Here is a 12,142-nt window from a genome sequence, read left to right as displayed (position 1 = left end):
TAAATTAATAATATTTAAATATAAAATTTTATTTAATATATAAAACAAAATATCTTATTATTTGAAAATAAATTTGTATTCATACCATAAAATGGTATTGAATATATTAAACTATAAAACTAGTTTAAGTTCAAAATAAATCAAAAAACATATAAAAATACCTTTTAACACGACTAAATAAGGAGAATAGGCATTTTTTTTGGTTTTAAAATTAATTAGAGAAATAGGCCGATTTAAATGGAAAGCGCGTCTAGATGGGCGAGCTTTTTGCACAGGTGTCAAAAAAGCGCGCCTAGCTGGACTCGCTTTCCTTCAAAGGTCAAAAAGCAACGACTCTTTAAACGTTGTCGAGCCAACGGTAAAAAAATGCAACGGTAAGTTGTTTTTTACCCTATAAATACACCCCCAAATTTTTTTTTTCATTCACATCCTTCTCTCAACTCTCTCAAACTCTCTCAACTCTCTCAAACCCTCTCAAGTCTCAAATTTCTCAACTTTCTCAACTCTCTCATTTTGGTTGTGTTCGATATTTTTATTTAAAAATCATATTTTTATTAATCATCTCAAATTGTATTTGTTCAAATTCAATTTTTCACGAATGACCGTCTTTCTAATCCGCTTCGACGACAAGCATATTTCCGCCGTTCAAGCAGTAATGGTAAGGTGGAAATTTAAATTTTGTTAATTTCAATAATGTTAAATTTATTTTTTATTTGAAATTGTTTTTATTGTGTAAATAGGCGGATGATCGTGTTCTAGAGGGATTCATTCATAATATGGGAAAGCCTACGATCCCTGAAATTCGTGGCCACTTGCAAGCGGATGGATTCTTACATGTGTCTCACATGTCCGGGGGCGACAAACTTGATTTGGTACTAATCAACACGTTGGTGGAAAGATATAGGCCCAAAACACACTTTTCACCTTTTTTGAGGCGAGTGTACAATCACACTCGAGGACTTAGTGCTACAACTCGGTCTGCCGGTGGATGGGCCAGTCATCATGGGATCAGCAATCGTTCCTGGTAAAGTGGACCTCTGTAGATCACTGTTTGGGAAGGTCTTGGGCAAGTTCAAAGGTGTTTGAATATTGATGAACTGGTTAAAGGATAATTTCGATGAGCTCCTTGAAGACCGAATAGAGAAGGTCATAAAAAAATACGCTCGAGCATACAACATGAGGTTAATCGGGGGCATTTTAATGCCCGAAAAATCTTAACATTTGGTGCACATAAGGTGTCTACTACATCTAGTGGACTTCAATGAGTACAGAAGACTAAGTTGGGGATCTGCCATATTGTCCACGTTATACCTAGAGATGTGTCGGGCCACGGTACCGAGTGCGGTGTCGATTAATGGTGCCTTGCTCTTGCAGCAGTCATGGACCTGGTGGAGACTACCGTTTCTACGTCCCAAGGTAACCGATCCATACATTTTCTCGTTGGTGACAAAGTAAACATCATTTATTAAAAAATATGTAGTCTGTACATTAAAATTTTTTATTATACATTTCGACTAACATATTGCTTGTACATGTAGAACCATGGGCCGAGCTACATGGGATTGCCTGAGGAGCTAGAAGATATTAGGCTGTTGTTAGATCAACACTCGAAAGCCGAAGTTAGTTATTTATTCTTTCGAACCTATATTAATTACGTAATGATTCGTAAAAAAGTTTCATACATAACGATATTTACAATTTTGGTTTCCAGTTTGAATGGATGTCGTATGTCGACACCGATGTCATATTTTGTATCCCGCCAAAAATGTTGGACAATCGGTAGATGTGGGACGCTAAGGTGCCGTTGGTAGTGTACATGACGGTGGAAATGCACGAATAGAATCGAGTGTTGCGACAGTTCGGGTGAAGGCAAAAAATTTTGCCGCCACTATGAGACTTAAAGGAGTTGCACAAGGTGGTCATGCGGGGGAAGGACAACAACGACTAGGCTGTACGACATGGGTGCAGGTTTAGACAGACAATTTTACTATGCATTATTCTTTTCTTTTCTTTTCATGTTCATGTAGTCGAAACTTTTCTATTTCGATATGAAGACAATTGCGAGCAAATATTACTCCGGATTTGCGATTTAATATATATTAATGAACATTCTCTTATCTCTTATTTTCTATTCATTTATTTATCTTTTGTTAATTTGGTTAATTGATCGTTGTATAAATATTAAAATAGATTATTATGCTTCACTTATATTTTGCATGATTCGGTTAATAAACTAATTTATGTGTTAAGTGATTATTTATTCAAAATTGATTGTTTATTCAAGAGTACTTAGTATATTAGGGAATGATGCCCCTAGTAGATATCGAGACAGGTGAGACCAGAAGGGTATCCTGTCATGTATAACTTGTGTCGAGCGAAGAGATCGAAAGGATATCCGTATGTCTAGAAAGAGACTGGAATGGTGACTTAGGTGGTAATCCTCAATGAAGATGATTCGAGAGGGTAATCTTAGCTAAGAGTGATAAATAAATCAATTTAGGATAATTAATTATTTAATTAGATAATTAGGGATTTAATTGAGCATAGGCTAGAGGCTCGCATTGTTGGCACTAGGAATAGGAAAATCCTTTAGGTTAATTTAGGTTTAATAATTTAATTAGTTTAATAATTCTATTAATTTGGATTTACACTAATTAAATTGTGACCCGATTAGATTAATAATTATTTCTGTAATTAATTTAATAATAATTTCTTCAATCTGCAATCCCTTGGGTACGATCCTCAAAATACTTACCGATGTTCCATTGTAACACAATACTATATTTCAATTTGACTCGTACGCTTGCAGATACTGTTGATTTAATTTTATATATTTTTGGTGTGCTATTTATACTATAAATGATAACAAGTTTATAGGCGGTCAAGTTGTTGGCGCCATTGCAGGGGATTGCGACGATAAAATTTTTAATAGATTATTTACTATAAAATAATATTAATCGAAAGACGAAGGAGCTACATAATTTTATAACTTTTATTTAATTTAATTTAATTTATTTTAGTGTAAAAAATTATTTTGAATTTTTGTAGTTAAATAAATAGTTTTATTTTAATATTTTTTATTTACCTTGTTAATTATCAAATTTAATTATGAATATTGATTTTTATAGGTCGGTGTATGAGCTATCCAAATCGAGTTGGTTGTATGGAGATTCGACAAACCAATGGAGTTGAGATTGCAAAGACGAGTAGCCTCAATGTTCAAATGAACTTCCACCGAAGTCGAGCAAGTATACGTACGAGAGGGATGGAGATTCGATGAACCTATGGGGTGAAGACGAAGTATACAATGAGGGATTATACGAACAATGAAAGATTATAGAAATGGATGCAGGACTCTCTATGTTGCCATAGTCGAGATATGATCTTACACATTATACCCTATCTTTAATATCCTGACGGACTCTCTATGTTGCCATAGTCGAGCTATTGTCTTACACATTATACCCAATTACAGCCCATCCATTCCGCCTCACTTTTAGCCTTGATGCTTGAACACCATAGTGTCTTCTTCGCAAGCTCGGAGCTTCGCAAATCACAGTTTGCACCTAGCAATTCCAGATTGCGGTAAATGGAAACTCTACCTCCCAAACCATCCGCCTAATCCCCTACATTGCCAAATCCTAACTTCATCTAACCCGTCGAGAATTTTCCCTCTATACTCCACCATTATAAACATGCAATATATATGCATTTCATAAACATATTATCTTGGAGTACGCTACTTTTTAGGCATAGAATCATAACCATTTCATACATATCGGAATACATTTGCGGATATTCATATACCTACATAATCTTATACATGTAAAGCATTCTTTATTAGTAGAAATCATACATCATTACAGGGCTCTATCTGAACTCAACACAAATTCATGTCAATCATACAACAACCCAGGAATGGAGGATAGAAACTCATCTAATGCTTCTTTGCTTCCTCAACTTAGTTTTTTTGAACGCTAGAGCTTCCATTCTCCTAGCAGCTAAGCGATACAACTAAGTCATAAGTTAAACTCAACATTTCAACTGAAAAACTTTGTTTCCAGAAACATTCAAAACCCCCTCAAAGGTTCTAAAAATTATTAACTCTATTTTCTCAAATTTACGAACACCGAAAGATTTAGAAGCTTACCAGTCAGTCCCTTTTCTTATCTATCGTCTTGACTCAATCTTCAAGAATATTGCTCCATACAAAGCTCTCTTATATTCTCCTTTTTCATAGTAACTGAAGAAGATGACTAAGAGAACAAAACAGGGTTAAGAAGAATTCACCTTAGGAATTCATTTCCCTACTATTTATAACCCTTTATGCCCGATTATCAACCCTATAAAAGCCATCCATTGGTAACCATTTTGTCTCCCACTAAGGAACCAGTTGGTCTTAATCCAACCGAACCAGAATTGGAACTCAGTTATATCCAAATCAGCTACTAGATTTTCCTGATTTTTCAGTAGAAGTTGTGAATTTACGATTTCTTTCAATTTAACCCCAATTATTCCTAAATTACAAACTTAAGGAAAACCAGGTGTGACATGTATTATGCGTGTTTTATTACCTCCATAAAATGTATATTTATACTTACTATTATTTAAGTCCCTAATTGAGTTGCTATCACGAGTCAAACGAGTACCAGCTCGATTAGGGAATTATGAAAATATCTTTTTGTAATTAAAATATGTTATATTAATCAAGGGTACTTTAGTCTTTTTATTTTAAAAAACAATAAAAAAGATACGCAAATGATGTGATTTAAACTCATGCCGATTGTATTAGAAAAACATCGAAGTTACCACTCTACCACAGCTTTATTATAATATTTTTATACATTTTAATTTTATTATACACGCTTTATTACCTTCATAAATTGTATATATATACTATTATTTAAGCCCCTGATTGAGTTGATATCGCATGCCAACTCAATACAAACTAAAGACTGATAAAAAACACCATGATAAAAAAATTGTAGTGCATTTAGTAGTCTTAATATGATGTATTTTCGTGTGAAATTTCATTTTACAAACAATTTAATCTATTTTTTCATTTTAATAACATACATATTTCATGTGTTATTATTAATTATTTTTAAATAATATGTTTCGTTATTTATTTTATGTTATTTTAAACTAACAACTATGTTTTAATTACGTAGTTTTCACAAACAAACATGTATGATAACTTTCTAATATAGATAATATTGTTAATTAGGTTGGTGTCATAAGTCAACTCAATACTAACTCAAGATCGATGACATCATGATAAGCAATTATAGTGGATTTAGTATTTTAATATGATGTATTCACGTGTTTAAACTTTATTTTACTCATAATTTAATCTGTTTTTCATTTTTATATTGTGTATATTTCGTGTGTTATATCAATTAGTTTTGAATCATACATTTCATTATTTATTGTTTGTATTTTAAATACGCAGCTTTCCACAAGCATATGTGTGTGATAGAATTTTTAATATATATTAATATTGTTGTTGATTGAGTTGGTGTCACAAATTAACTTGACACCAACTTAGGATTGATGATAATACCATGATAAACAATCATATTCATTTAATATTCTTAATTGGATGTATTTATATGTTTTAATTTCATTTTACTCACAATTTAATCTATTATTTTTACTTTATTATCGTATATATTTCACGTGCTATTATTATTAATTAGTTTTAAATCATGCAATTCATTTTTATTTTATGTTATTTTAAATACACATTTATATTTTAAATATGTGATTTCTACACGTATATATATGTGATAGAATTTTAATTTAATTTAAATGATTTTTCTTAAAATTGGATTAACTATTTTTTTTGAAAGATTATAATTAACTTATTGATACTACCCTTTCAATTGCCTTCTTCGAACTAAAGATGTCTAAATCAAATATTTTTTTTCATTTATATAATCAATAGTTATAAATTTCATTTTTATGATAGCCTTTTAATTGTCGAACAAATAATTCTATTCATATATATTGTTGCAATTTTTTGAAGAATGAACCATACAAAACTACAAGAGAGAAATAGTTTAAGGTTTAAAGTTGAGAGAGACGAATTGAGTATAAGAGTAATTTTGTGATGTCTAATGCTTTTTACTTATAATTTAATTATTTGATCAATTAGTTTGATATAAAATTGTGATGAAATTTAAAAGAAAAACAACACCGTTACTTCTAGAATATACATATTTTTAAAAATAATGTTATCATATTTGAGGTTTGATTTTCTTATATTATAGGTGATTGACTTGTATAATTTGTATACTATTAATCGAAATTTAAATTTAAATTTAAGTGTAATAGATTATTAATAACAATTAATATGAAAGTAAAAATAATATTTGATACACAATTAATAAATTTAAAAATTTTATAAGTTAAATTAAGTTAACGTCTAATATATATAAAATATAATAAAAGAATTATAAAAATAAATGTATAAAATTAGTAACAAATTTATAACTAACTTGTGAAGTTAAAAGAAATATTTTACTTGTATACTAAAATTCATCCATAAAACTATACTTTATATTTTTAAGAAGATATTTTTCTAAAGCTGCCTTTGGAGTATTTTTCTTGACATATAATTTATTTTAGATGTTACAATATATAATTCAACACTTTATCTAGATTTTTGTTTCATTTTATGATCTTATTTTAAAGAAAGAAAAAAATTGAAAGAAAGACAGAGATAATAGAACCATAGTAATCATTAATGTATTAATGGACGCATGATTTTTTTAATCTAATCAAAACTTGTATGGATGTTGGTGTTACAAAAATGAATGATTGAAAATATCTAATATTTTATCGGTGTTAAAAAATGGATGATTGAAAATATAATTTCTTTTTAATTTTCCGGGATTAACTGGTTAAAATTGAGCTAACGTGAAGCTCACGAACCAATTTGTAGAAAATTTTCCCTTCAAAATGAGGGGCAAAATTCTCATGGCATCCAATAATGGCATCTTCGAAGCTGACGAGAAACAGGGTGATAAATGCTTACGTTACATTTTAATTGTTTGAAATATTATGTTTTAGTTATTTACGTTAATATGTTGTAACATTTTAGTCATTGAGCTGTTAATTGTCATTAACAATATAATGATAATCTGACATGATACCTTAAATCATTATTTCAAACAAAAATTTTAGGTTAAATTATACAATTGATCCCTATATTTTTTCTCGTTTTGAGCAATTTAATCTTTTTTTTTATGTTTTTTAACTTTTTTTCTTTATTTTCCATTTTATTCTGCTTCTCCCTTTGTTTTCCTCCATTCTCCATCTCTTTTAACATAGTTTTCTATGTTTTCCATTTGTTAAAATTTTTTTATGCGTATGAAAAAAGAAAAGGTGAAAGCTGAAACCAAAATAAAACTTGCTTCGCATATTCTCACCCCACAATTACAAATCCTCATCGTCTATCCTCGCTTTAACGAACTAATCTGGATCTCTCAATGACCTAGTCCACAAGATTGCCTCACTCAAAGACCTCGCTAGTCGTGACTTATGGTAGTCCACCCTCAACAAAGTTTCCCGAGCCTGTTCCCGTAACCTCCTAACCAACTCCCACGACCACCTTATATATCTTACCTACAACATTCTCACCTTCTTGAAACGATGTTGTTTCATGAATTCTTCAAGTGAGCTCTATACTCTCAATGCCTAAAATGACCACTATATGAAACTTACCCTCAACTTTACCCAAACTAGTTTGGTTCCTGGAAACATGAAAATATACATACTTTTTCATGCCCTTTTTAACTCAAATTCATGCAGTTTCGATAAAATTCTTGTCGAAAAATATATAATTATTATAAAATAATTATTTTGTACTTAAATTATTAACATATTGAATTTTAATTAATTTTATAATTAATTTTGATTATTTTCGACAGATTTGCACAAAGGGCGAAAAACGGCCTGACAAACACTGCTAGAAGCACAAAAGCGAGTAGTAATTTTGAAGCATCAAGGTGAAACAATTTTTTCAGCATAAGAAGGTCCAAATTATGTGTATTAATTCATAATATAATTAAATTTAATTTTAATCCAATTTAATTTGGGTTAAATAAATTCTTATTAATTAATTATGAAAAGGGCTCCAGTTGAGCTAAACCGAGAAAACCAAACCAATCGAGCATTGGGCAGCCCAAAACCGTCCCACATGCTGACCCAATCAGCTTACTTGGCTGATTATTTAGCTTGCAAAATGTCCCTTGAAGACTTCTTCAAATTGCATTCAAACCCCTCTACTATTTTTGTCTTTCTAGATTTGCCCCTACTTTAATATAGCAAATTTAAAAACTTCAAACTTGCCACATGTGTGGCTGGCCATAAGGGGACTCTATGGCTGCTGATTTTTGCTAATTTTGGCAGCCATCTCAACCTATAAATACCCCCCTTGGCTGCTCACTTCAAACACATCTCAACTCTTCTCATCTCTTCACTTCTCTCTCATTTTCTCTTTTCATTTCCCTTCCATTATTCTTCATTCCCTTGCAGATTTCACCTTTTGAAAAAGACTCATTCATCCACCATTTGGAGTAGCATTCAAGTGTTTGTAGAAGCCTCAATTCGACAAGAGCATGCGAAGAAGGAGGAGTGGAGCAAACTAGTCAAGCCACGGAGAGAACATCGGATTTGATTCTTGTTCCCTATCCTTTTAATTTTGTTGTTGTTATGATGAACATGTCTATGAATATCTATGATGTTGAAATGTTTAATTTAATTAATATGGCTTAAATTTAATTCGTGTTAGGTTGATTGCATTTTGTCTACTCAATTTATTAAAATTGTGTTTGTGTTGTTATAGGCCTCGGTAAGATGTTTGATTAAGAAAAACCATGACTAAGTTATTCTTGCATTACAATTGTAAGGTAACTAATGAATTAATTATTTAAATGGATTGAAATTGTAATTAATTGACAGAGTACTTAATCAGTGCATGTTTAATCGTCTAAGGTAGCTGAGGATTAAATTAGCAATGGTATCTAACGATACATTAGCTTTGCATAACTTGAAAGATTATTGTGATTAAATTGTTTTAAGGTAGAAATAAATTGTTACCTCACGTAATCTTTTATGTGCTTATGAGATTGAATTAATTGTTTGAATTAGCATAGAGATATGTATAAGAGATTATTTGATTTCATAAGTATGTATGTGCATTAACACATTTGCTTACTAAAATTTGTTTAATTGGCTGAATTGACATAGAGACATAGTCAAGAGATAAATAGATTTTGGTAGGTAAGTATGTTCATAAGTTAGCAAATTATCGAGTTGCCGTGAATTTATTCATAACAACATGAACATGAGTTTAATAATTCTAAGTTAAGAAATGTAATTAATCTAACACAATTATGTCATATTGTTTAAAATCATCTTTTGAAATCATGCATTGAAACTTTATTTTCTTCTTATTTATTTTACTTAGTTAAAAATCTTAGTTTTCAATCACCTCCTCAAATCAAAATATTTTTCTTCACCAAAATGTTTTAAATTGCATTCATAAATAATTCTTTTCACAGTTCCTATGGGTATGATAACTTGACATTTACTTGTCACTTTATTACTTGTTGCAATTGTGTACACTTGCACATTTCCGTCATTTCAAGCTTTTGGTGTCGTTTCCGAGGACTGTTTTAAAAAGTCATTATTTCTGAATTCGTTAGTTTTACATTTTGGTTTATTTTTCTGTTCAATTTTAACTTAATTAATTTTTCTGTGATTAATTTTTCTGTTCAATTTTAACCAAATTATTGATTTACTCCATATAGATCCTGAGATTGAACGAACTTTTTGACAGCGAAGAAGACAAGCAAGTCAGAGAAGGACCAAAGAGATGAAGCTAAAAAATTTGAATCAAGGAAACGGAGCAGACCCTGCTCAAAATCCCATCCTTATTACTGATGATAGGGATAGGGCTCTAAGACAGTATGCGTGCCAGCATTTCATGATCTTAATCTGGGTATTAGGAGACCCGAAATCGAGGCACAACAGTTTGAGCTGAAGCCAGTCATGTTCCAGATGCTTCAGACAGTGGACCAATTCAGTGGAATGCTTACCAATGATCCTCATCTTCACTTAAGACTGTTTATGGAGGTCAGGGATTCTTTCAAGTTAGCCGGAGTACCCAAAGATGCATTACGGTTGAAGCTATTCCCATATTCGCTAAGAGATAGAGCTCGAGCCTGGTTGAACTCATTGCCGCCAAATTCAATTACCACATTGCAAGAGTTAGCAGAAAGATTCCTCATGAAGTATTTCTCGCCTAGCAAGAATGCTAAGTTAAGGAACGAGATCACTGCTTTCCAACAAATGGATAATGAGTCCTTGTATGAGGCATGGGAAAGGTACAAAGAATTATTACGGAAGTTCCCTCATCATGGAATCCCACATGGCATCCAACTTGAGAGGTTTTATAATGGTCTCAGCGCACACATGAGGATGGTAATGAACGCTTCTGCTAACTGCGCTCTCCTTTCTAAGTCTTATAATGAGGCTTATGAAATCATTGAAAGGGTTGTTAGCAACAATTATCAATTGCCAACTAATAGAGCAGTGTCAGGTACATGAGTCGCTGGAATACATGAAGTAGACGCTCTTATTTCACTCACATATTAGGTATTTTCAATATCCTCAATGCTTAAAAATTTTACCACTAATGGGTTTAATAGTTTTGCAGCACATCCATTGAATTGATTTGAAAATATAGCTTGTGTCTAGTGTGGGGAAGGACATTTGTTCGAAGAATGTCCATTGAACCCATAATTCGTGTATTACATGAGTAACCGGAACCAAAATCGAGGAAGGTGAGGACTGTAATCTGATTTCTATAACCCACAATGGCAAAACCACCCGAATTTTTCCTGGAGTAACCAAGGGGCTGGAACCGGTAACACTGACGCCCAACCTAGACCGACCCAGCCACCTGGTTCCCCCAACAAGTTCAGAAAGAAACCCAAGCTTAACTGTCCAATAGCTTAGAGAACCTATTGAAGGCATACATGGCAAAAAATGACGCCACTCTAAGGAATTTAGAGAATCAAATGGGCCAGCTTGAAACTGAACTCAGAAACCGACCACAAGGTGCTTTGCCTAGTGATACGGAGAATTCGAGGAATCTTGGGAAAGAGCATTATAAAGCATTGACATTGAGGAGCGGAAAGACATTAGAGCCCAACACCATCAAAGTTGAAAAGGAGCTAGCCGATGCTCAAGACTCAGAGGAAGTTCAACCGAATGTTGAAATTTCAATTTCACCGAAACCAGAATTTGCAAAGTCCGACAAGGTAAATTCAGAACCAACTAATTCTGATCAACTAACAACTTTATTAGATGTAGAATTGCCATAAAAGACAAATCAAGCAGTTCTAGTAAAGAAGCCTCCACCACCCTACCCTCAAAGACTTCAGAAGCAAAAGTAGGAAATTTAATTCAAGAAGTTCCTAGACGTACTCAAGCAACTTTATATCAACATTCCGTTAGTTGAAGCACTTGAAGAAATGCCGAACTACGTCAAATTCATGAAGGATATCTTGTAAAAAAATGAAGACTTGGAGAATTTGATACGGTAGCCCTGACGAAGGAATGCAGTGCGTATCTTCAAGACAAACTACCCCCAAAGTTGAAGGATCTTGGATGTTTTACCATACCTTTCAACATTTTAGCAACATATTTTAGTAAGGCACTATGTGATTTGGGTACGAGTATAAACTTGATGCCTATGTCAATATTTAAGAAGTTGAGGATAGGTGAAGTTAGACCTACTACGGTCACACTTCAATTAGCAGATCGATCTGTAGCACATCTAGAAGGAAAAATTGAGGATGTATTGGTACGTGTAGACAAATTTATTTTCCTTGCTAATTTTGTGGTTCTAGACTTTGAAACAAAGAAGTGTCAATCATCCTAGGAAGGCCTTTCCTAGCAATCGGAAAGCCTTTCCTAGCGTGTTCAGGATGATCATGTAACATTTAATGTTTTTAAGTCTATGTGATTTTCTGACACAATTGATGATTGTTCTACAGTGCTCGATATAGAGGAGTTAATCATGGAAAAGGAACTCAACTATGTTGAAGACCCATTGGAAAAAATTTTG

General features: G+C 32.3%; 1 non-coding gene across 1 annotated transcript; it reads right to left on the bottom strand.

The window, feature by feature from the left end:
• Nucleotides 1–10,326: 10,326 nt before the first annotated feature.
• On the bottom strand, nt 10,327–10,433 carry LOC128035643 (small nucleolar RNA R71). The gene has a single exon (XR_008192195.1). It is a non-coding gene; the product is annotated as a small nucleolar RNA R71 (small nucleolar RNA).
• Between the last annotated feature and the right edge of the window lie 1,709 nt (nt 10,434–12,142).

Source organism: Gossypium raimondii, chromosome 12 (assembly GCF_025698545.1).
Source record: "Gossypium raimondii isolate GPD5lz chromosome 12, ASM2569854v1, whole genome shotgun sequence".
NCBI classification, from domain to species: domain Eukaryota; kingdom Viridiplantae; phylum Streptophyta; class Magnoliopsida; order Malvales; family Malvaceae; genus Gossypium; species Gossypium raimondii.
This window is presented reverse-complemented; position numbering and strand designations above follow the sequence as displayed.